Source organism: Coloeus monedula (genome assembly GCF_965178545.1).
Source record: "Coloeus monedula genome assembly, chromosome: 3".
NCBI lineage: Eukaryota > Metazoa > Chordata > Aves > Passeriformes > Corvidae > Coloeus > Coloeus monedula.
This window is the reverse complement of record NC_138783.1, coordinates 90,658,858-90,681,925: the sequence shown is the minus strand read 5'-3', so window position 1 is coordinate 90,681,925 and position 23,068 is coordinate 90,658,858.

Genomic DNA, 23,068 nt, shown 5'->3' with positions numbered 1-23,068 from the left:
TATTGAGATTGTATTTGAAACACCATAGTTTAAGATAGCATGGAAGAACAGTCTAGGAGGGCAAAATTTCAGTGTTTTTATTAAGACCACAGATTGAACTTTAGCCAGCACAGCTCCAATTTTGCACACAAACCTTTTAGAAGTTACTCTTCTCGACCTAGGCAGCAAGTATTGTTCAGCAAATGGATCTGATGCATGGTTTGGAATAATGAACACATTTAAGAAAATTATGAACTGTTGAGAAGCAGCTCATGAGTGTAGAAACACGATCCATCACAGTGGATTTTTTTCTCTCATTTAGGTAAAAGTCATTTCAATAACAAGGAACACTAATAAAAAGGAAGAAACATTTCTACATTAAGAGGCCCACACAACATTTATCTCCCATTAGCTTCAGTAAGTATTGTGTTCACTTGGGTCTTATTAGTATTTAGACACATAGTTCTGAAAAAAATACTTTGAAACATTAAGAAGTCATCAAAATTAAGGAAATTCATAATAAATGTGCTAGACATGTATAGCAACATAAGCAGCAGAGCTCATAAATGCTATTGTCCACATCTCAAGCTTTGAACTCTCATGCTTTTATTATATGAAAATTTCACTAGATTTTCCCTAGTGTGGAGATTGTAGTACATGCTGGCATTATCTCTGGTACCTAATTAAGATTTATCTTGAGATTCAAAATTTTTCTCAATAAGGATGTTAAAAAAAGGGGATTCACTTCTACCCAGCTGTTAAATTTGCTTAAAATTGGCCAGCAGGTACAAAAAGTAGTGAGATAGCTGCATACATGCACAGGGAGGTTTAAGTAATACTATGTAATTCTCACTTCTTTGTGAGCCAGGGTAAAGGTGGTTATCTGATCCTAAGAATTAATTTATTTTAAAAATTGAACTAGTGCCCATCCTTAGAAATAAATGCAAAAAGCCTCCAAACTTTTAGATCTCTGGAGCTACCACAAAATTATCTTCATACTTTGTGTGGGGAATCTGGTACTCAAAAAAGAATGTTAAAAAATCCCTTAACTTTCATTTGCAGCCATCTCATATTAAGGATAGATCTTTAATACATTCTATTCTGCACCTTTCTATTACTCATCCCCATCCATAATGTAAAAATATCTTTTTAGAATCAAACTATGATGAATATTGCTCTTCTCGGGAATAATTCTAAAGCAGCAGGTGCTCATGTTTTGTTAAAAAAAAGTGATAATAGCTCAGGATTCCATATTGTACATGGGTTTTTGACTTATGGAAAGTATCTTCAACCTTTATTCATATAAAATAGTGAAAGATGTGTGACAAACAGCTACTCTCCAGAAAATCAAAAATATCAAGGACTGTTGTGCCATTTCATCAGTGTTCTTCTGGAACATTGCGTCTGCCAACTCCTGCACAGGCTGTCTAAAGTGAAAGGATCTATACCTTGTTCATTCTTACCTCCGTAGAAGCCACTAGCAAGAACATGGAAAAAATCTCTGTGAAGCAGTTCTGTTTAATACATGTTTCTTCCTGTGAGTGGTAATTTTTATGTCATTATTAAGTAAGAATTGCGGTAGATGTCTTTCATAGCACTAGATGTGAAACTTTAAGTAAACTACTTGAAAACTCTCCTTAGGGAAAAGGATATTTAATGAGTAAACTCAAATCCAGTAAACTTCAGTGGGACTTCTAGTGCTCCTTGCTTTCATTATCTGGGCTGTACATATCAGAGAAGTTCATTTACCCCAGTTTCTTCAATGACTGTTAACTGTAGTGTGACATTTCTTTTTGTCTCCTCACACAGATGAACAATGTACACTGGTATGATGAATATAAAGAAGGCTGAAAATAAAGATTTCTTTAAAAAATTTCTTCCTACTACAATCAGAGCTTTTAAAAGTAGCCTTGCCTCCCAGCTTTGTCAGTTTTCTTTCTCTAATTTCTTTGTGATTCACCAGGAAATATCCAAAAGATTTCTTAGAGAAAGAGATGCTCCAACTACCTCTACAGTTTTTTAGTGTTAGATCTCTCTTCTTAGAAGGATAACATTAATAGTGAATAGAAGAATTAATCAGACAACACAGCAACTGAACAGAGCAACCCTTGCATAAACTATGTTACTGAGTCCTCTTTTGCTGGTTTGGGTTTCCTTTCCCTATTTGAAATTTATCTCCTGACAATGTCAAAAAAAGGGCTGAGGAATAAGATCCTACATTACTGATAATATTCTTTAATTGATGTATCTCAACTTTTTGCCAGTCTTATTTTTATTAAAGATTTAAAAAAAAATGTGTTCTTCAGTCAAGATGTTCAGCACAGAACTTTAGTCTGCTCACTAGTTATCTGAACTACTGTAGGATGACAATTTTTCAGGCAATAGTACTGGTTGTAAATGCTCACATAAACCAAAAATTGAAGCATTCAGTTTATTACATATTATATGGGATGAACTGAGTGATATAGTGGATGATGGTGAACTGTGAGACAATTTATTTATCCTTTTTCATTAAAATTTGATATGCAGTCATAACTCACAGAGGGCAGAATGAAGTTTCCTAGCTCACAATAGACCATCCTCCATATCTCATATTTTAAAATAAAGCAGTAGTTACTGCAAACAAAACATTTCATTTAAGAATAAAATTTGGGTCAAAAAGATAAATACAGTCATTAATCAATACTAATTATGATTTTGATACCCATATTGGTCATCTTACTATAAATGCAGCAATTTAACACACTAAATGACATTTAACACCTATTTATGCTGTTCTATAATTTACCATAGATAAAAATAAACATCCATCTCAGTTTTCCTTACAGAATATATCTGGAATACCTATCAATAGTATTTTATTCATCTATTTTAGGTATATGTAAGAAACTCCTCACCATGGCATTGGATGAGCTCTCTAGTCATAATTGTAAAAATAGTATCTCTAAAAAATATCATGATTCCTCTTGCTTGATTCTCCAGTAGAAAAGCTAACAGTTCTGATATTTTTACCCCTAAATAATATCATCTCAAATGGGGAAAAAAAATCTTAACTGACCCTCCGAGACAGATACAAATGAATGAATAAAGGAAAGAAAAAATATTATTATCCAGAAATGCCGTCACACTATAAAGCAGGAATTTTTATGTAATCTCTGTCCCAACTAGCCACTCCTCGATGGACTCAAATATTTCTCTCTTACTATTTTTGATAATGAATTCCTATGAAAGAAGAAGTAAAAAAATATTTGCAGCCCAACTCTACAGTCATTAGCCATGACACTTTGCAGAATTATAGCCTTTCCTACAACAGGAATAAACAGTTAGTTTTACAACACATATATTTTTTTTTAGAGAAAAGACAAAAAAAGGTGAAAAGTACTTACATAATAAAAAATATGGCCTTCCATGACCCTTCTCACCCCGAGCAAACAATCTTAACAGGAATTTTTCTACTGGTACACTAATGGTGCACCACTTATCACCGCTGCTGGAGACAGAATACTGAGCTAGGTAAGACCTTTGGCGTGACCCAGTACAGTTATTCTTCTGAGCAAGTTACAATGGAAAAAGTCAAAACCCAAAACAGTACAAAAAGGTGAAAAAAGGGGTAGAAACCAGCTGAAGTGTACAAAGTCAAATATTTATGCAAGCTTGGAGATTTACTATCAAGTTGGTATATTTATAAGCAAATGGTAGTGAATGAATGTTTATTACACAAAAGAAAGGATCATTAAAAAATTAAAATCAGAATGAAATTAAAAATAAAAAAATCACAGGTCATTCTGAAATAATTTTCTCCCCAGATTTCATTTTGAAAGAAATTATGTACCTTGCTTTCTTTTTGCAGGGTCTAATTAATATCACTTTCTTTTTCTGTGCAGTAAAAAAGTACAGCTTTCTAACAGAATGTACCTTTTTAATGTCTGTGTAACAGTGGTATTTTTCATTAGCAAATAATTCTGACAGAAAAATCCCAAAATGGTTTAAATATGCCTTTATATGTGATGTGGATGCACCCAGATGCATGCACACACGCAGACACATACCCTCAAACAGAGCAGAAACTCTTCTCAGGTGTTTTAGTCGTTAAGGCCACATCTGAAAATATTCTGCAAGTGTAACAGAAAAAATCTATTAGGAGCTAGCTCATTTTTAAATAGCTACCTTAAACATTATTAAAATGAAAAGGAACCAGTAAAGTTACTATTTTGATGACATCCTTAGGAGACAGTCATCAAGAACAAGCCAGTTTCTACCTCCTTTTATTCCAGTTCTATCTGCTTTTTGGATGAAATGTTTCTCCTTGTACAGGGAGACCCACACAAAGCTTACTCACTTTGTAAGCCTTACATAAACCTATTTTCAGGCTTAGTAATGAACAGGCTTTTCAGAAGCTTAGTGAACAGGAGTGAAATTCAGCTTTTCCTGAAGTAAGATACTGCCTGTAGAACAGAAATACTCATTTGCAGAGCAGCCTACAATCTTTCTGGAAATAATATACAGTTACACTCTCCAAATGAGATGTATTATCATTATGTTGATGAGATCAAATATTTCTTTTTCTTCCATAGTCAAAATATTGTTAATGGATGATTTTCTGCCTGGAAGGACATTTTATTAAAATTATGTGCTGAGCCCACCACTTGTTGACTGAACAAGATGAAAACAAATGAAAAAAAACCTGTATGAGACTACTTCACGGGGAAAAAATAGAATCAGAAATTGGGATGTTCGTTCTTACTGTGTATTATATCTCTTTTGTCTTTCCTTTTAAAGGTTGTCGTGTTGGATCATATGCTCTTCAGAGCAGTGAATTTTTATAGTGATTTCAGTGAGTATTGGCAGCAATGGTGTGTAGTCCTAGTTTTTCCTTCGGCATTGTTACAGTATCAATGAATAAAAACAGCAAGGTTGTCTCCACTGAAAAGCTCAACCATACAGGCTGCAATCTTCAGGGCTGCCATCGTGTTTCAGTGAGAGTTTGGCAATTTTAGACTCCTCTCCTTTCAGACTTCAATTGTGTTTGTTTGTTTGTTTGATGTTTTGCTGTTCTATATTTATTTTTCAGCTTTTCTGTCCAGTTATGCTAGTTATTTTAAATAAAATTACCACTTAAAAGATTATTTTCTATAATTTTAAATGTATGATACATCAATCATTCTGTCAGTTGAAAGACAGTGCAGTGCTATGCTTAGCTGAAGTGGTAGTCTTGATGATGATAACGAGCTATTAAATTTGCTTATGCAGTGATGGAAAGAAGAGCCTAAGAATTATAATGGAAGGCAACATCCTCACCATACCCACTTCTGGGTATTTCTGCCACTTAGAAAAGAAATATGTAAATGATGGCACAGACACACTAACATTTGCACACCTTTACTTTGAACAGTATAAACCACCTTCAGACTGATGCTACAGGTTCCTTCCCACTCCCAAGCATGCCCCCTAATTCTCTCCTAGTTCCACAGTCACACTGTGCCAGTCAGCCCCTCCCAGGTCATTGAGGAAAGCAGTAATGACTCCCGGGCTATTTTTCACTTTCAGTTTCTGTTATGGAGTGTTTGAAAACTTGATGAATATCAGACTGCATTTTAGCATAATACTCAGGAACTGAATAAAACATAGAGATACAGAAGACCAATTGATATGAATGACATATCTTTGCTATCTATTAGAAAGACTGCATACACAATAGATTTTTTGGTTGGAAAAAAGAACAAGATGACTTTACTAGAGCCATTTGCCAGCTGCTCGGTGAATAGGTCAGTGGCATAAGAAAGATAACTTCCCTGTTTAAAGTGTTAGTTGCATTGCTCATTCATCATGCACACTCATTGTGTTCTGGCTATCTGTAATAGTAGAGGCTGAGGAAACAGCTCAGTTATGATTTCCTCCAGCTTTCTAGTGAAATCATAATATTGCTTTGATGACATCATAGTCCCCTAAAGTTTCATAGTATGCATTATTACTTCATTCCAGGATCAAGAAATGCAGGACAACATAATTTTGATAGAAAATACAAATAGGATACCGTAGGATACACGCTTGTTAACAACTGTTACATCCCACATATATCTTTTTCTTGAATATACATGGCTCTAAACCATATTTTATCAAATGCTATATACAGAATCCTACGGAGCATTCCTACCGAGCATGCAAGTACAGAGAAATAACTGCATAAGCCAACTTTCCTGGTTGCTTGGAGAGATGGAAGGGAACAGCTAAACACCCTGCCTGTTCCCTCACAGGAAGAAGTCAAAACAGCTCCCATCAGAAATGTGCCTTCCAAAAAAAGCCACGTGCAGCACAAGTTGCGTATCACTGATTTAGTCAGTTCTTCCATCTGCAAAGAGCCCAAAACGCTTTACAAACTTTACAAGAAGAATTTCATCCACCACTGAAGTGCAGCCGCCTATGGAGAAGAACTTGGCAGCTGTTTAACAGAACACATAAATCCTACACAATAGTTTAGAGGAAGAATTTTTAAAGAATAGTGCAGATGGGAATGTAGGGAGGTAGAATATAATTACATAAACTGAGTATGTATATATAGGCAGGAAATGCAGGTTGGCCAAAAGAAGCAAAATTACAAATTTCTCATGTCACAAAACATCTCAGGCATTTTGATATACGTCTCAGAGAAAATGACTTTGGAAATATTTAAATATTACTATTTTTGTTTGTTCTCTTCTCCTCTGCTTTTTTCCTCACCCTTTCCCCCCCCTCTCACGCCCCCCCCCCCCTTACAGGTCTATTTTAATCACTCTATCCATCTGCACATTAATTGAGAATGAAGTCATATCAATGCTCAGAAACAGCCACTAGCACCACTAGCCATGAGGTAAAATAAATCATCAGTACACAGAAATATTATTCCATTAAATACAAAACATTTACAGCATTTTCAAAGTTGAAAGCCAGGTCTGTAACACTCATCCACATATGTGATTCTTGATTTTCTGTAGTATAAAATTCTCATTTTGCTTCTTCAGGACCATATTTTTAATGTCTTTTTTCACCAAGAAAACATTAATATGCCCAAATTTATACTAATCTATTCAGTAAATTAATTTTGCAGAAATTGTGCAGGAGAGAAAAGGGAAATGGAAACAAAACTTTGGATTCTCTTATTCTGTGTTATTTCCTATATGAGCCCATTTAGGAACTGTGTATGTTAGAAAGCACTAGCACTGTCTCTGTGCTGCTAAGTTAAACATAGAATCAGAAAAGGTGGGGTTGGAAAGGATCTTAGAAAGTCACCTAGTCCAAATTCCCCTGCAATAAAAAGGGACATTTTCAACTAGATCAGGTTGCTCAGAGCCCCTTCCAACATGATCTTGAAAGTTTCCAGGGTTTGGGGCATTTATCACTGCTCTGTGCAACCTGTTCCAGTATTTCATAGCCCTCATTGTAAAATTTTCATCCTTATATCTAGTTTATCGTCTTTTAGTTTAAAACCGTTTCCCCTTGTTCTATCCCTACAGGCTTGCTGAAAAGTTTGCCCCATCTTTCTTGTAAGCCCCTTTAAGTACTGGAAGGCCACAGTAAGATGTCTCTGGAGCCTTCTCTTCTCCAGGCTGAACAGCTCAATGGTCTCAGCCTTTCGCTCGTATGAACCTTCATTAATTTTCCATAGCACCAAGGAGAGGGAATAAAATGTGTGTGTTTATTTTAAACATCTCTGCTGACTTAAGCCTTGCTGAATATTATTCAAATAGAATACTGGGAAGTGGGGGGGATTTCAAGTCACCCATTACCCTGGGGCCAAAAAGGACAAAGTCATTCATAGTATCAGTTAAAATGCATGGAAATTAAGAAAAACTATTATCAGTAAAATGTGTTAAATGGACTAAGTAAAATGAATCAAAACCCTAACAGCTAAGAAGACCTGTACAAGGGAAAGATCTAAATAGCAAGGAAAGGAAAGTTTCCACTTAAAGGTGTTCTTTGCAGTGTCTTTTAAGATGCTTGGGTATACTACTCAATTATTTTCTCCAGTACGCTGAAGCAAACTGTCTGTACACAGTGATACAATTAAATACCAAAGTATTTGGAATAAAAATATTTTGATTTTATGAGGTTTTGAGGATTGCCTTTTGTTTATCTGGGGTTTTATATTAGGTATTTTATTAATATCATGGATGGTAATTATATATATTCTCCTCAAATTGATCATAAATACCCAATAGCTAACATTTCCCTGCATGCTAATGATGATGTATGGCATCTTTTTTTTTGGTGATAATTCATTTATATCATCAAGGCTAGTGACACACAAATGATTCTGAAACTTTTAAGATAGTGGTGCAAATAGTCAAACTAGCTTTCTTAAAAATGCATCTCTTCAAAGAATCACAGTTTGGTATTTGCCGACATCTTTTAATAAGTTCTTGAATGGTAATACTAATAAAATAATACGTGTCTGCTTGGTACATCAGCCAAAGCAATCACATACTTTGCCAAAAATACAGGTGCTAACAAGTCCTTTGGTTTTCTTTATCAGAGCAGTTACCACTCAGTGAATACCTGACCTAAAGTTTAAAGCTTTTATTGACAATATAATGATGATACTGGCTGAGGAGATTTGGCTGGGCTGCTGTAAGAAAGCAGGGAGACTCCAATTTTAAAACAGTAGTGCAGAGAATAAGATTTCCACTCCTTCAACACTTACTGGTGTTAAACACTAAGCTGCTGTGCTTTCCTTGCCCCTGTGCAGGTACATATGCTCAGACTCACAGGTAGCCAGGAGTCAGTGCACAGCCTCTTTCCAGAAAGGAGGTTTGGGCATGACCTGCATGCAGCTGAGAACCAGGGAAGCTGTGAGCAGCCTGTCATTCTGATTACACGGCCTGTTGAGAACAAGAGATTTAAAACAAATGGAGCCAACATAAGCTGGCAGTTTAAGGAGAAAAGCTTGGTTATTGCCAGAATTTATGGTACAAAAGGACAGTCCTTGCCAGTATTTTAAAAATTATCATTCCTTGCCAAAAAGTACAATTGTCCCACATCAGAGCTTCTGAACACTATTTCTAGGAAAAGCACTTCTTTACAGATGGACTGGACATTCTATATACTGTATAATTACAGTGGATAACCAAACTGCTACAGCCTTCTCTTTGTAGAAAATCCACTCCGACAAAGCCAACTGAGTGGCTGTTACCTACTCTTCTCCACTCTGACTCACAAAGCCTGAATTCAAGCCGTCTTTTCTTAGCACTTGGAAGCTCCTTACTTGACACAGAAAGCAGAAAATTCTCTACAGTGTCATAATATACAAATCCATGATGGGACCCTGTTGGAGTGAAAGCTCCTCTGGACCCAGGCCCAGAGGAAAGCCAAAGCACAGGAGTTGAATTAAAACCTTTGGACAAACTGAGATCCATGAAGTCACACCAAAGTGAAATAGAAATATAGATTTTTAACTTTTAGTAGAGATATATGCTAAGGGATTTAAACATTGAAAAGCTGCAGCAAAGAGACCTTAAACACAGTTCTTACTGCAGCAGTGTTACCTTTTCACAGAATTCTTTACTTTAGACAAAACAGATAGAACTATACTGCTCACATTTTTGAGAGTGTTCACATAAACAATAAGAGCTGATAGAAACTGTACATGCAAATCTTTGTACTACCTATGTAACACTTGTGTAAGGCTTACGACTGTTAGAATTAGACCAGGATAGGTTAAGAAAAGAAAAATTAGAATCGTGTGTTAACCTTATTAGTCAATTAACAAATATAATCCACACTTCTGTAAGAAAAAAAATATATAAGAAAATTAGAATTAGAAGAAGAAGCTGTTTTCTGCCTGCTGTTTGCCTGCTGCTGCTGTTGCTGCTTGGCTTTATCATGTAACTCCCTTGAACTCTGCCTTCAAGAAAGCTGTTAGGCTATGAAATAAAGAACTTAGCAGAACAGCAGCCTCATCTGCTCTTTTACCCTGGTCTGAGAAGGAAGGGTATCCCATCAAAAGCTCAACAGGACCCCACTCTTATGGTGTCAAATATGCTTCAGGATGTCTTTTTAAATTTCTCCTCTGAATTCCTCTGTCATTTCCACTGGGAATATGCAGAGAAAAATCTGGGAAAAGACAGAAAGTGTGTAATGATTGGGAGAGTTTGAAGAAAGCTTTGACCAGTCCTGCATGAAAAATAGCTATGCCAGCGAAGACTGCCTTCCTCCTCTCATATAACTGCTTCAGAATGACTCCTTGAAGATCACATTCAACTAAAGTTAAAATTATAACAGGAAGTATATACGTACTGTCTGTTTCAACGCATTAAACAAGCCTGCTGTGTCCCTGACACATCCAGTTGTCAGAGTAGGAAATCCCTCTGTTATGTATCTGCCCATAGTCTTCAGGCCAGGGCAGGAGTATGAGCAAACAGGCCATGATGTGGGATAGGTCAGAGAAAATTTTATTTAGCTTGTATGAGCACAGTCACATCCACAAATCAGTCATGACTCTACAAATTAAGGTTGAAATCTTGTTCACTTAAGCCAACATAGTTGGGAAGGGTTCTGAGGTTTTGGCTATGAGCTGGGACCATAGGCAATGCAGAACAGGTCACAGCTCCAGGCAAGGCTCCTGGCGCAGCCACCCCTGAAGAGAGCTGGTAGCTAACAGCTGAGAGAAGACAAGGACAAGCTTCCATCCCTCTCCTCGGCCAATGCTGCAGGCAATGCCAGTGCTGCCACCTGCCCGCACCTCCGTGCAGGCTCAGCTCCACCTCCATTGAACTCGGACTGTAGGGGCAGCTGAGGAGAGAGAGGGGAAATGCCTCCCATGTCTCCCCACAGGAACAGGGCTCCCCTTGGTGTTACAGTGGTGGCAGCGATGCAACAGGTCAGCAGCCTTGTTAGGTGAGTTGCCAGCCAGGCTGTCAATAAACTTGAGACTGCAATCCCTTGCTCGTATAGACAGAACTTTTCTCATCTTGCAATGGAATTGTTCCCCAGCAGAAGAAATCAGCATCTGGGGATAAAGAGGGCAGCTGAGGAGATCTGGCCAAGGGGCATGAAGGTGAGGCTGGAGGGACCATGAGTGGGGAAGACTGGTAGCTGTCAGAACCCAACACTAAATACCTTCCCAATATTAACCTCTGCCCCAATATCCCTTTGCCTTCCCAGCTGGCAGGAGGCACTGCTCAACCAGGCAGCCTTTGTTTTTGGTCTGGGGCCAAAATGCATCAGTCAGCCAATAAGTGAGCGTTATAAACACAATCTACTGGACTAACTCTAGGATATATATTTTCAAAGTTCATATTTATAGTTTGCAAACTCTGTCTTTCAGATAGCAAGTCCTAGTAGCACCAGAAGCTGTTGAATATTCCAATCAAACACAAAATTAGAACAGGATTCTGTGCCACAAATACAAAGTAAAGCCATCTGCCAAATTTCTAAAATACCTCACCTAGAGATCTGGTAATTCTCTTTTAACATGAGCATAATATACAGCTTGCCCCTAAAGAAGCAACCTCTGCTATATTTAGCAGATTTTATAGTAAATCCTAATCACTGAAAGCCTATTTTTATGCTATGTGTAGATTTAAAGATGACAACTGTTTCAAAGTTTCCAGAGAAGGGACAGCATTTTTTCTATTATTTATTAGTTCATTTTAGGTCACTGGAGGACTTCCAAAGACATCTTCCTTTTCTGTCTTATAAACCCTAAGAGTTAAGTAAGTATTCTCAAATAAGCACAATTTACAGTATGTCAGCTTAAAATAAAATCATAACACATTTCTAAATTGATAGAAATTGCATAGCACCAAATGAGAAATAGGGATTTTATCCTCTCATTTATACATGCTTGTCTCTCTGTCTATAAACATATGTTTGCACATACTGTGTATTGATAGATTAACATTACTTAACTCTGCATTTGCAACACTGTACTTAAAGTTGTGTCTGCATTTTTACTTCAGAGGTTTATATCTCAGCTATAAAATATTCTCTCTAAGCCGAATCTTGGCAAAGACTGACAAGCTACAAATTATTATTTTCTCTTTAGAAAAATTAGAAGGAAATGTCAAGACAATAATCCCTTCTTCTTCATAGTGTCAATAGGATGCATGGACTGATCCAGAACTCAAGTTGGTAACTCAACCAGAGCCAAGAGAACAAATTTTCACTATTATGGACTTGGCTTGTTTTGCTGTGGGAGTGAAATTCTGCACCCCCTTAACCACTAGTGTGGTTCGTATTCTTTCTCTGTTTTCAGCAACTTAAGAGTTTCTCTGTTTTTAACAATTTAAGAGAAAACATGATTTCCTTAAACCATTTACCAGTCATCTGTAAATGTTAATGATTAACAACAATTCTATTCCAAATTTTAGTGAAAAATGGCAGAACTGATTCAGAAAGTGGTAAGAACAGCCTGCGATTTCATTGTAAGTGCTGGCTGATGACACAGAAGAAGTGAAGACTGAATGCTAAAAGATCTGATGGGATAACAACCACTTCAGCCAACAACTGGAGTCAATTTTAGAGGAACTTTATATAAACTGTGGCAGGAGGAGACATATAGGGCAATCTACAAAGCAATAGTTCTTCAGCATATGCCACAAGTGGGCCCATTTCTCCCCTTCTGTCCTGTATACATGTTATTTATAAACCCTGGAACTGTGGCGAAGTGATAGGATTTGTCCTTTAACAAATCTACCCAAACTGCAACAGTCAATGAACTTTTATATAAGCATTTCTGCCACCAGAGCTTAATTAGTTCAAATGAAGTGGTATGGGATGTTGGATGAACAGTTCATCATCATCATAAAGTGCAACATTGAAATTTATTCTGAAGAGTGAAAAAAAACCCTGTGAAGGATTAAGTCGGAATTTTGTGTCTCACAGGAACACCATGTGCCAAAATATGCCACCCTTAGAGCTTCTGCAAGCAGTCTTTCTGCAATCTTCTGCAATCTTCAATCCAAGATAGCCAATAAAATTATATGTGTGTCCTATGGGATAAATCGTAGCTCCAGAAATGTCTAAGGTGGGGAAGATTTCTTTTCATAAGAAGCCAGTGAAAATTATTTGATTGTGCAAAAGGATTTGAGATAACTATGTGATAGACCTCATCAGCCTTCACTGGCTGAAAAAGTACTGGGGCCTGTTTAGCACCATTTTAGGGCCCTCTATGTCACTAAACTAAGGCAAAAAAATGGTGGAGGCTTGTTTAGGCTTAGAGGATTGATAGCATGAGCATAGACACCTGTAGGTAGCAATATCTAAAGCTGCCCCACAAGAACTGATTGAGCTGGAGACTCAATTTCCACAGGGCAAGATCCGCTGGCAGTCTGCATTGACTGGACAAGACCAGAATGCATGGAATTCTTATTAAGAAGTGAATATCACTGTGCAGGCCGTGATGTCTCCTGGCTGCTGTGGCACACCCCAAATTACCCTTCATAAATAGTTGCTCTTTTCTGTTTTGCCTGCTCCCAGCTACTGGCAAAATTTACGTTACAGTGGACTGTAGGGAGCCTCAGTAAAATACTGCTCATAACTAAGTAGGAATAAGGTGTGTTCTTCTATGTGAGCCCAAGTACTGGTAGAACAGAATTGCTTATTTAAGTAAATAACATTTCATCGACTTCCATAAAACATTTCATTCATCTTCATTTAACATCAAACCCTCAAATAAATCTATGTATCTAATGTATTTTAATTAAGCAGAGGACAGGTGAAGAGTTTTTCTTTCAACATCTCCAGTTGCACTCTGCTGCTCTAGTCAATGAAACTGTAAAAACACGCCTTCATTATTAACACTAATTTTTACTTCATTTTCATTTTTGCTCTTAGAGATTGGATTGTCATGCTGTGCATACAGGAAGGCAGGCACTGGGAAGGAAGCAAACTCATTCATTCTAAGAGGTAGAACAGCCTTGTTTAATGGTGTTTTGGGGTTTTTATACCTATCTAAGGATTTTTAACTTTACTGCTAAAAACAGTAGGCAACTTCTCAAGATATTGGTTATCTCATAGGCAACTTCTCAAGATATGGGTTATCTCACAGACTTCTTTCTTCTTCTCTCCTCACTTCATGGTTACCATTGCAAGCCCTTCTGTGCAAATGGTACCGGTTACTTCCACAGAAGAAAGATTCCAGAAATGCACAACTTCAGAAGAGAGCTGGCATTGTATCATCAGGCATTCCTGTGCTGACCATCAGTGCTCAGTGACAGTATGGCAGTTTCAGTGCTCCAAGCTCTTTAAAAATGAACATTCCAGAACTGAAGTCTGATCTACATGTGTAAAAGATGAGGCTGGTGCAGAGAGCTGTTAATTTTAGTGCAGTTTTGTATTCTAACCCCAAATGTTCATTCAACGGCATCAATTTGCAAGACCAGGGTCTTTGACAAACTGTGTAAAGAAATAAAACCAGCACCAATGAAATGCATTTCTGATGTGAAATATAGTCTGCTTTTAAACGTGGTCATCATGGTTACATGATAGTTTTGAAATAAAGAGTGTTTTTCCAGTTGAAACTAAAAAAAGAAATTATAATCTTGGAGGTAGAATATCTCTATATATATCTATACCTATATCTGCCTGAAACTTTTTCCTAAGTGATCATAAAATCTTTACATGTCATTGTATAACAACACCTTTAACAGCAGAGTGGCCCCATGACACAATTCTGGCATGCTACTTCACTGAAATAATGCCCAATAAAAAGTTAGATCAATGTTGTTTCCTGTCTATACCATTCAAGTTTCCCCTGGAGCTTTGATCCATGAACTGACCCCGTCTAATCCTACTTAGATTTGAGTTCAGAACATATGGAATAGGTGGCATGCAGTCAGATGCTCAAGAGATAGGAATGTTCTATCTATTATCAGCCCCAGAAAATAGACATGCTTCTTCCAGCTCTCTTCTCCAGCAGAACTGCATTTTACTCTACAGGTCTTACAAAACATTTCATAAAATATTTTATGTTTCTTGCACCTCATTGCTTAGAATTATTTTGTCTTATTACCTTAAGATAGCTGATTATGATACAACTTCAGATAGTAACTCTCTCCAAATAAAAGGAAAAAAAAGCAGTTTACAGTGAGAATGCAACAAACCTAAATTTAGTATTCTTTCCTATGAAACTCTGTAATTTTTTTCCTTGAAAAGACAAAGAAATAGCTTCCTTCATCTCAGTCTCTCAACACAGGGCATAAGAGGTACAGAGATCTTCAGTGCTTGTAAATTACAAATTAGACATGACTATGCTCACTTTCGATTCTGCTTTTGGTTTGGATTTTTTTCTGTCCAGTTTTGGTTGGTTTTTTTTTCATTCTGCACTGTAACTCAAAAAATCCAGCTAAAATTTTTTAACAAAAATTTATCTCAGATTTGTCATGAAGGTATTCTGCCTAAATTTTACCTGCATGCGTAGCCCTATGCTGGAAAGGTATCAGTTCCAGAGTGATGCTGGTTGACTCAATAAATCATTCTCAGAAATTTCTCCATTATATCTTCTCACCAGAGTAGGCTCATCTGCAAGTGATTGACAACAACTCAGCATTCATTTGGTTTTTTTGATTTATTTAAATACATTCATTATTGCTCACATACCACAATGATGTGTATTAAAAATAGATGATACATAGCTAATCCTAGCAGTTCCATAAAATTGTAAATTATTATGTGGTAACTTTGCTGCAATGAATAGTCGCATAATACATTCATTGTGCCTTTCGGAGACACTACGGAAAGATAGTTCAAAGTCCACCTCATAAAAAGGGTGTGCTTGAGTGTGGTACAGACAGGGCTAAAGGAGGGTGAGAGTGCCATTTGTAATGGAACAGGGCTATCCAATCATCTCACTGCCACCCTGTTAGACCAACCTGTCAATCAATCATTCGTTTAATAATCACCCATAGAAATCATCCCTAAACCTGGGTTATTTAGCACTTTATGCCCATTTAAAGCACAGTTATGACCTTGTAGTTAGCTTCAGTTATGCAAAATATGTATACTACATTTCGCATACAAATAGCAAAGGCAGGAAGTTAATCATGCTATTTATAAAACAAAACAGCCCTAATGTTAAGTGAATGGCTTTTCTGCCATGGTTCAGCCAGGTAATGAAACATAAGCCTGAATTTAAGCACATGAATCACTCTATTGGTTCAAAAGCACTCTGCAGGTGCCTAGAGTTCAGTGTGCACTTGAGTTGTCTGATGGATCAAGGCCTCCCTCAGTTACAAGAATGCACAGAAAGATGTTTGTCAGGTGCATTTCAGGACTCTACGTATAAGGACAACACGAGTGAAAATGACAAAAATAAATAAAAAAAAAAATAGTTAAAAAAAAAAGGGATAGGCCAGGAAAAAAGAAGATACCAAGAGCAGTGTGGCATGTTGGCTCCATCTTGCTGTGATGCGAGCCCTTTGGGAAGGGCTACAGTGCTGCCCTGGGGCCTGGCTATCAGCAGTTTTGCCTAACCTTGCCCTTTGGCTTCCTCTCAGATGCACTGTGCTGTGCACTGAATCTGAAGCGGTACCTTACTTTTGGTAGCTTCTTTCTACAAGCTTACCCAGTTGTGGCTCCACAAACCACCATAGCAACACTCCCTGGGGTAGGAGGACTGTGTGAGTGGATGATTGTGCAACTTGTTGTAAACTCACTGCTGCCTGCTGTGTGCAAAATATCACGTTAAAATACACATGCAAAATCAATCCCTAATATAATTTTTAGACAATATGGGAGAACAGTGGAAGATGTAATATACAGGCTTCTCATGCAACCCTGTGTAGCAAAAGAACTATTGTTAAGTTTTACTGTGACTGAGGGAAGATGAGGAGTTTCTTTACAGTGTATTCAGGCAAAACTGTAAATACCAGAACCTTTGGTACAGAAAAGACAAGTCTGAACTCTAAAAGCCAAAACTTGTGTCTAAAGAAGCTCCCATGAACTTCTTCAGAGGCAAACAGGCAGCTTTAAGAGCACAGGATTTAACCCAGGCATGAGCAAACACAAGGCAATGGAGCATGCAGGCATCACTGGTGAGTAGGCAAATAAAAGAAGGCCTCCTGAGCAAAATGTGTTTTAATTTGATATTTGTAGGGAAAAGGGGGATAAGGGACTTAACTGGTTTATAAGTTTTAAAGCAGAGACAAAGGAGAATAGCAGACTAAAATCTGAGAGCTTTTTGAGGTCTGGGTGAAGTGGGAGAAAGAGTCTGGGGGGGAGGTGAGGGTGAAAGAGAAGGGACTTGTGAAGACAAGAGCATAAACAAACTGTCCATGTAGTGCATGGGATACAGAACTAAGTCACTTGTAACATGTTGGAAGCCATGAAGCAATTTAAAGTCAGAAGACTACTAAAATTTATAAATAAGGGACATATCTAACCAATATTTCCATTTTTCTATTAACTGGTCTCACATTCCTGTATCTCCCAGGCTACAAGGATACTAAATAGTTAATGCTCTGAATAAAACATCTCTCCAGCCCACTTGTGATCAGTATGCACTGAAATGTTCTTGCTCAGACAATCCCTTTGACCGGAGGAACATATAGTGCATTTATTAGTGCTCTGTGCTACTGTCCAGGGTAGAAAGGGCTCAGCTCCTTCTAGTTTAGGCAATGTGCTGCTTCCTACTCTCCATTGCCTGACCTCAAACCCTGTGCTAACAAGCTTTCCAGTTTTCCACTGTTAGCACTGATCTTCTTGGAAAAGGTAATAATTTAGAAGACTGTAGAAGTGAAGAAATCCAACAAAAACTGGGTAGATCACGAAAAGTGCAAGTAACTTTAGTGAGATTTGGGGGTACCAGCATCCTCATTATTTGTTCCAGGGCACCATAAGGAAATAACACCAGCTACTTGTGTTAGAGGAAGTCTTCCATTAAAGCAAAGGGAATGCTGTTTTGCTGAACAGCACAAACCAACACAACAATAGTGTTTACAAAGAACTTCAGATGCTTTACAATAAATCTGGATGTGCTTAAAAATCCCATAAGGGTTTTAAAAAAATCTGAATGTGTTTTCTCAAGTAACTATTTAAAGCATATTAGAGTTTATTTAATTGCATTGGGATTTTTCAAAGCATATCAGGGCAAAACAGTAGAGTATAGGCCCCAATATGCTAATTAATAGCTAGCTAGACCCCTGAAATAAACCTGCTACACTTCATTAATCAGACGGTAATTGAATTGGCACAGTACTTCTGTGCAAACTATGTAGATTGAACTACCAGTCCTGCCAATGGAGAGGGTAGCGTCCTCCACACAAGTAGGCTTTTTGGACAATGCACTAACATTTTTTTCCTCTGAGCAGTTGGCCTTTATGATACTTTTCTACATGGAAAAATCCCACATTACTGAACTCAGTGAATTATCGCTCATGCTGAGACACTTTTTAAGGTGACTGCTTTTCAGTGACCACAAGTTCAGCTCAGGACAAAAAAAGAAATCAGAACTGATACACTTTGCTACCTCATCTAAAAACATCTGCCTATTAATGTTATTAGAAAATAATAGTGTTGACAAATGTTTAATTTACAACATTTATTTTCAAATCTATGAAAACTAACTACCTGGGGATTGAACTGGCAAATAGTAACTACTTTGCTTACAGAAAATAAAACAAGAATTTTTCAGCAGGCGTGATGAAGTGGAATTTTGAATATTCCTTGTCTGTAGTCAGATCTGATAAAAGACTTAATAGGATGAAAAGGAAATGTACAGAAAAAATTCTTCAAATTTATTATAACTTTTAAAAATGACATAACTACTGAGCATTCCTTCAGCTTTAGAAAAGAGACCACATATTTGTGTATGACCTTGGGCAAGTCACTTTGGTCCAAGGTGCTTTTCAGGTAATTGGCAGAAGCTGAAAGCTAGATGCCAGAGGCAGCTTCAGCAGCACTGAGCTGTTTAATTCCAGTTTAAATCAACGGGAGCCAAGCACTCCAGTACCTCTGAAATTTCAGAGATCTGTATCTATGGATCCCTCCTCTGATCTGCCATTGCTTGCCTGTCTTCCCTGTCATATACTTCTGTGGGACTGTCCACAGGCTTCAAGTCAGATATCCATTTGAACATATTCCTGAACTAGATCCTTAGCATTTGGCAGTTTTGAAATTTTCAGTATCTTCTGCTAGATTGCAAATGGTGTCGTATCTACCTACCCACCCACCTACGTACCTACGTACATCTCATTCATCTCTTGAAGTGGGCAGCCATTTTTATAGGGAGGAATAGACACCTTTTGATTAAAAGCAAGCACACCAAGTTTCAGCGATAAAGTAAGACTTAGAGAAATTTCTAAGTAAGTGAAAATTACCCTGGATAATGAAAACACTTGAATATTCATAATTAACTATAAGGATTACAATGCACATCAGCTCTGATGTGCCTGTGCCTGTGTGTGCATGCATGCATGCACACTGCATGTATGTCAGAGTGCTGACACACTCAGTTCCTATGGTAAGACAAACTAATAAGCGGCAAAGAAGGATGGGATTATTTTTAAGATATAGCTGTAGTAATACATGCCCATCAAGGCAACAGTAACAAATTAACATCATGTTAAAGGGGAGAAACAGCTGTGATAGTCACATTGTTTATCAGAGGAAGATACAGTTCTTTGATCTAAGAAAAACAAAGGAAATTACCTGCTGTTTTTTCAACAAACAGTTTAAACCGATTAGGTATTTTGAACTTCCATGCCTATTGAGGGAAACACTATCCTTAGAGTTGGCTTGTTAACAAAAACTAGTGTAACACTTTGGGGAATATATTCTCCAGCTATCTTATTTCTTCTAATCATTGTCCCCTTGCACTGGAGAATTTCACATTATTCAGCAACATATGGACCAAACGTTTCTTCAGTAATCATGTCTGAACAAAGTAATCATTGCCTCATTAACCAATTATTCCTCAGAATCAAATGAAACAGACATATTTGCTAAGACAATTTCCTTTAATAAACCCTATGGAAACGTACCTTGTGCATACCCCATCCAGGTAGTTTAACTCAAAGATCACAATGTAGATGACAGAGAGGGATTCTTGTTTTACACTGGCAGTAAGTGATCTCAGGAGCAAGGTTAGGGACAAAATTAATACCAGATTAAAGAAAAAAAGCAATGTTAAAAGGGCAGTAATCACTGGCTAAAAAATTAAACTTTTGGATTCCATGCTATCCTTTTCCTGTATGCTTGAAGCTCAGAGTACAATCCCGTTTATTTTAAAGGCAGTTGAAGTGCAGGTAGAAAGACAGCTCTGAAAAGGCAACTAGTCTGCGTCATACATACAGAACCACGATGGAAAGAATGTTTCAATGCTGGACAAAGAAACATACCTTCAAAATCTGTAGCTGTTCAGAAAGAACATAGGCAAACTGTATCTGGTGAGTCTTTAAAAAGTTCTGGCTGTTTGGATTTCTAAGTAGGCTTATAAATAAAAATCTGAACTTGAGAATTCAAAGTAAAATTTATCAAGCTGATACGTGTTTACTTGTACACAGTAGTTTCTTTACCTCTTTGTCAGATATAATTCACTTCTCTCTTTGATAGATTAGAAACTTCATTATAAACCCAGAAAACTGAAAATACAATGTTATCCAACCTTCCTTCTTTTTGGTACTGAAACAGAGAGCTACAAAAAGAACAATGAACTCTCTAAGATAATAGCCAGGATTTCAGCATTCTCCAATTCCTTTGTTTCATCATGCTGTTTTCAGAGAAAAATACAACCCAAGAGTATACCATGGGGATGTTCAGCTGAAAAGCCAAATTCTTTATGTTTCACTTGTCTAAAACTTCCAGGGCCTGAATGTTGTGACCAATATCTTAAAATGCATTTTGAACATCTTAAGCTCTACTTAAGTATTACTCTTATATCTTACCAGGAATCTTGAAATTTTTTAGGTTCTTCTTAATTATTACTATCTAAGGTATTTCTGATTTGCAGTCTAGAGTTGGAATGGGAAACCAAGAACCACCATCTTCTTCTCTAACACACTGTCTAGTGTTCTTTCAGCAGTCAGTAACTTGCAACTCAGCACTACTGTCCTCAGATCCTTCCTGAGCTTGAGATGCAGTTCACTTTGTGCAGCTCCTCACAAGAATTGTGTTACCTGGAATTTTCATTTCTGCCACAATTTTCACCAAAACTTAGTCTGCAAATCCCACACATGTTATCAGAGTGTCTATCATAGCGTTTCTGGTTCCCTGGCCTTCAGATTGGTGGTTTCCCCAACACACTCAGCTAGCTATAAAATAGCTCATTGGACAGCTCATCTGAGTTAATGACGAAATCAACATGTACTGAAAACCTTAAGATACAAGCTGGGTAAAATAATCTGTTAGCCTCATTTTGGGGAAACTGTCTTTTTGCATTTTAGAAGTCTTGAATTATGTTGCCCCTACATGTTAATTCATTTGCTAAAGCAAAACTTTTTGAACTGTAGTGCAGATTATGCATGCAGGAGACATTACTTACAAAAGAGAAGTATGCTGATTATAATTAACCCATGATTATGTCCTTATTCAAACTAAAAATTAGCTCACAGTTGGGACAAATATGCCAAAAATACCTTCAAAATGTCATTCATATACCCAAATGGTCTGTGCTCTTACTCAGATTATCTGTCTGGTAGTGTAAGGGTGCTGTTTTCATAATTCTTAGACTAATTTTATTTCTCTGCCTGTAAATCAGAAATCTTAACCAGTTAGTCATTCACAAGTGCCATTAAGACAGACGTCCACAAAATAGCAGTGACAGCTGTCACCCTATTGTGAAACACTGTAAAAAAGTTTTATTCTTTTGCCCTAGTGCTGAGGATATGGACACTTTTGATAGGGCTGTGGTGCTCTGTCTGTAATTTTCTGAATATCAGCATCAAATCACAAGCCAGCTGAGTCATAGTTCTCATGCCTAAGGGATTCTCAGATTAAGTCACCACATTTTTTTTTTTTTTAACAGAAACCATTCAATTTCATTTCTGGTTTGGTCTCAAGGTACTAAATACAGTAATCATTTCTCCTTATATTTAGAGGTATTTCACTCACTTTATTATAGTGTTGTCTCCTAGAGTTGCAATGGTTCAGTTTCAGCCGTCATTTCTATGACAAACAAATAACAAGGTTTTAAGAATCCACTGAAGGATGAAATCCAGCAAACATGTTATCTTCATGAAAACAAAATTCTTTACTTTAAAAATAAGAACGCACTAGAATACATTTTATTATTATTATTATTTTGCTCTATAGGTTTTTGAAGCAGAGAACAGCTGAAAAAGCTTTGGGGGATTCATAAATCTTTCTATACAATTTCTCGTATGTAGTATACTATATATGTGGTGATGCCTCTGTGTCTTTCTGGCAAAACATTAAATTAAATAGGATCTTAATCCAAATCCACTACTTTCTTTTTGCAAAGTGGCTAGATAGTAAGCAAAGACACTTTAACTCCCTTGTTTTATGTATTACTTATTCAAATTTGGGATCACTGTAAAAATGTGCTTTCACTTTTCCAAAGCAAATGCTGCTATAAATGAACAATCTTAGCCACTTGCTTCCACACAAAGTAGGCAGCATGTTCACTCCAAACCGAACCAAACCAAACCAAACCAAACCAAACCAAACCAAACCAAACCACAACCTCAATGGACGGGTATTGCCTGCGATGCATTGGCAATACTTGTATTGACCTATAAGTTATGCAGCTGCTATTATATGTTCTTTCATGAATATTCCAGAATTGCTATGATAAGTCAAGATCCTTAATCTACACTGTATCCTGAATGGTATATTTTACTATTATAATTTTAAGAGCCTTGGCCTACATTTCTAAAAATTGATATGTTGATGACCTGGAGGTTTAAAGTTTCCTACATTCCCCCATGAAGAATAGGCTGTCATAGCTCTAGGAATATCTTTATGGTCTCTCTGAAGAAACACCTGGACATTAAGGATATTAGAAGCAAGCCACTGAAATTCTCTTCACACTTACTATGTGTTCCTTCTAAAAATTTTGCTTCGGTTGTCCTACGCTGATCTATTTGAGAAACTCTTCTGTTTGCCAGATAAGTGCCTCAACAACTCTGCAAAGGCTTCTTATCTGAAACACATGTTGCCA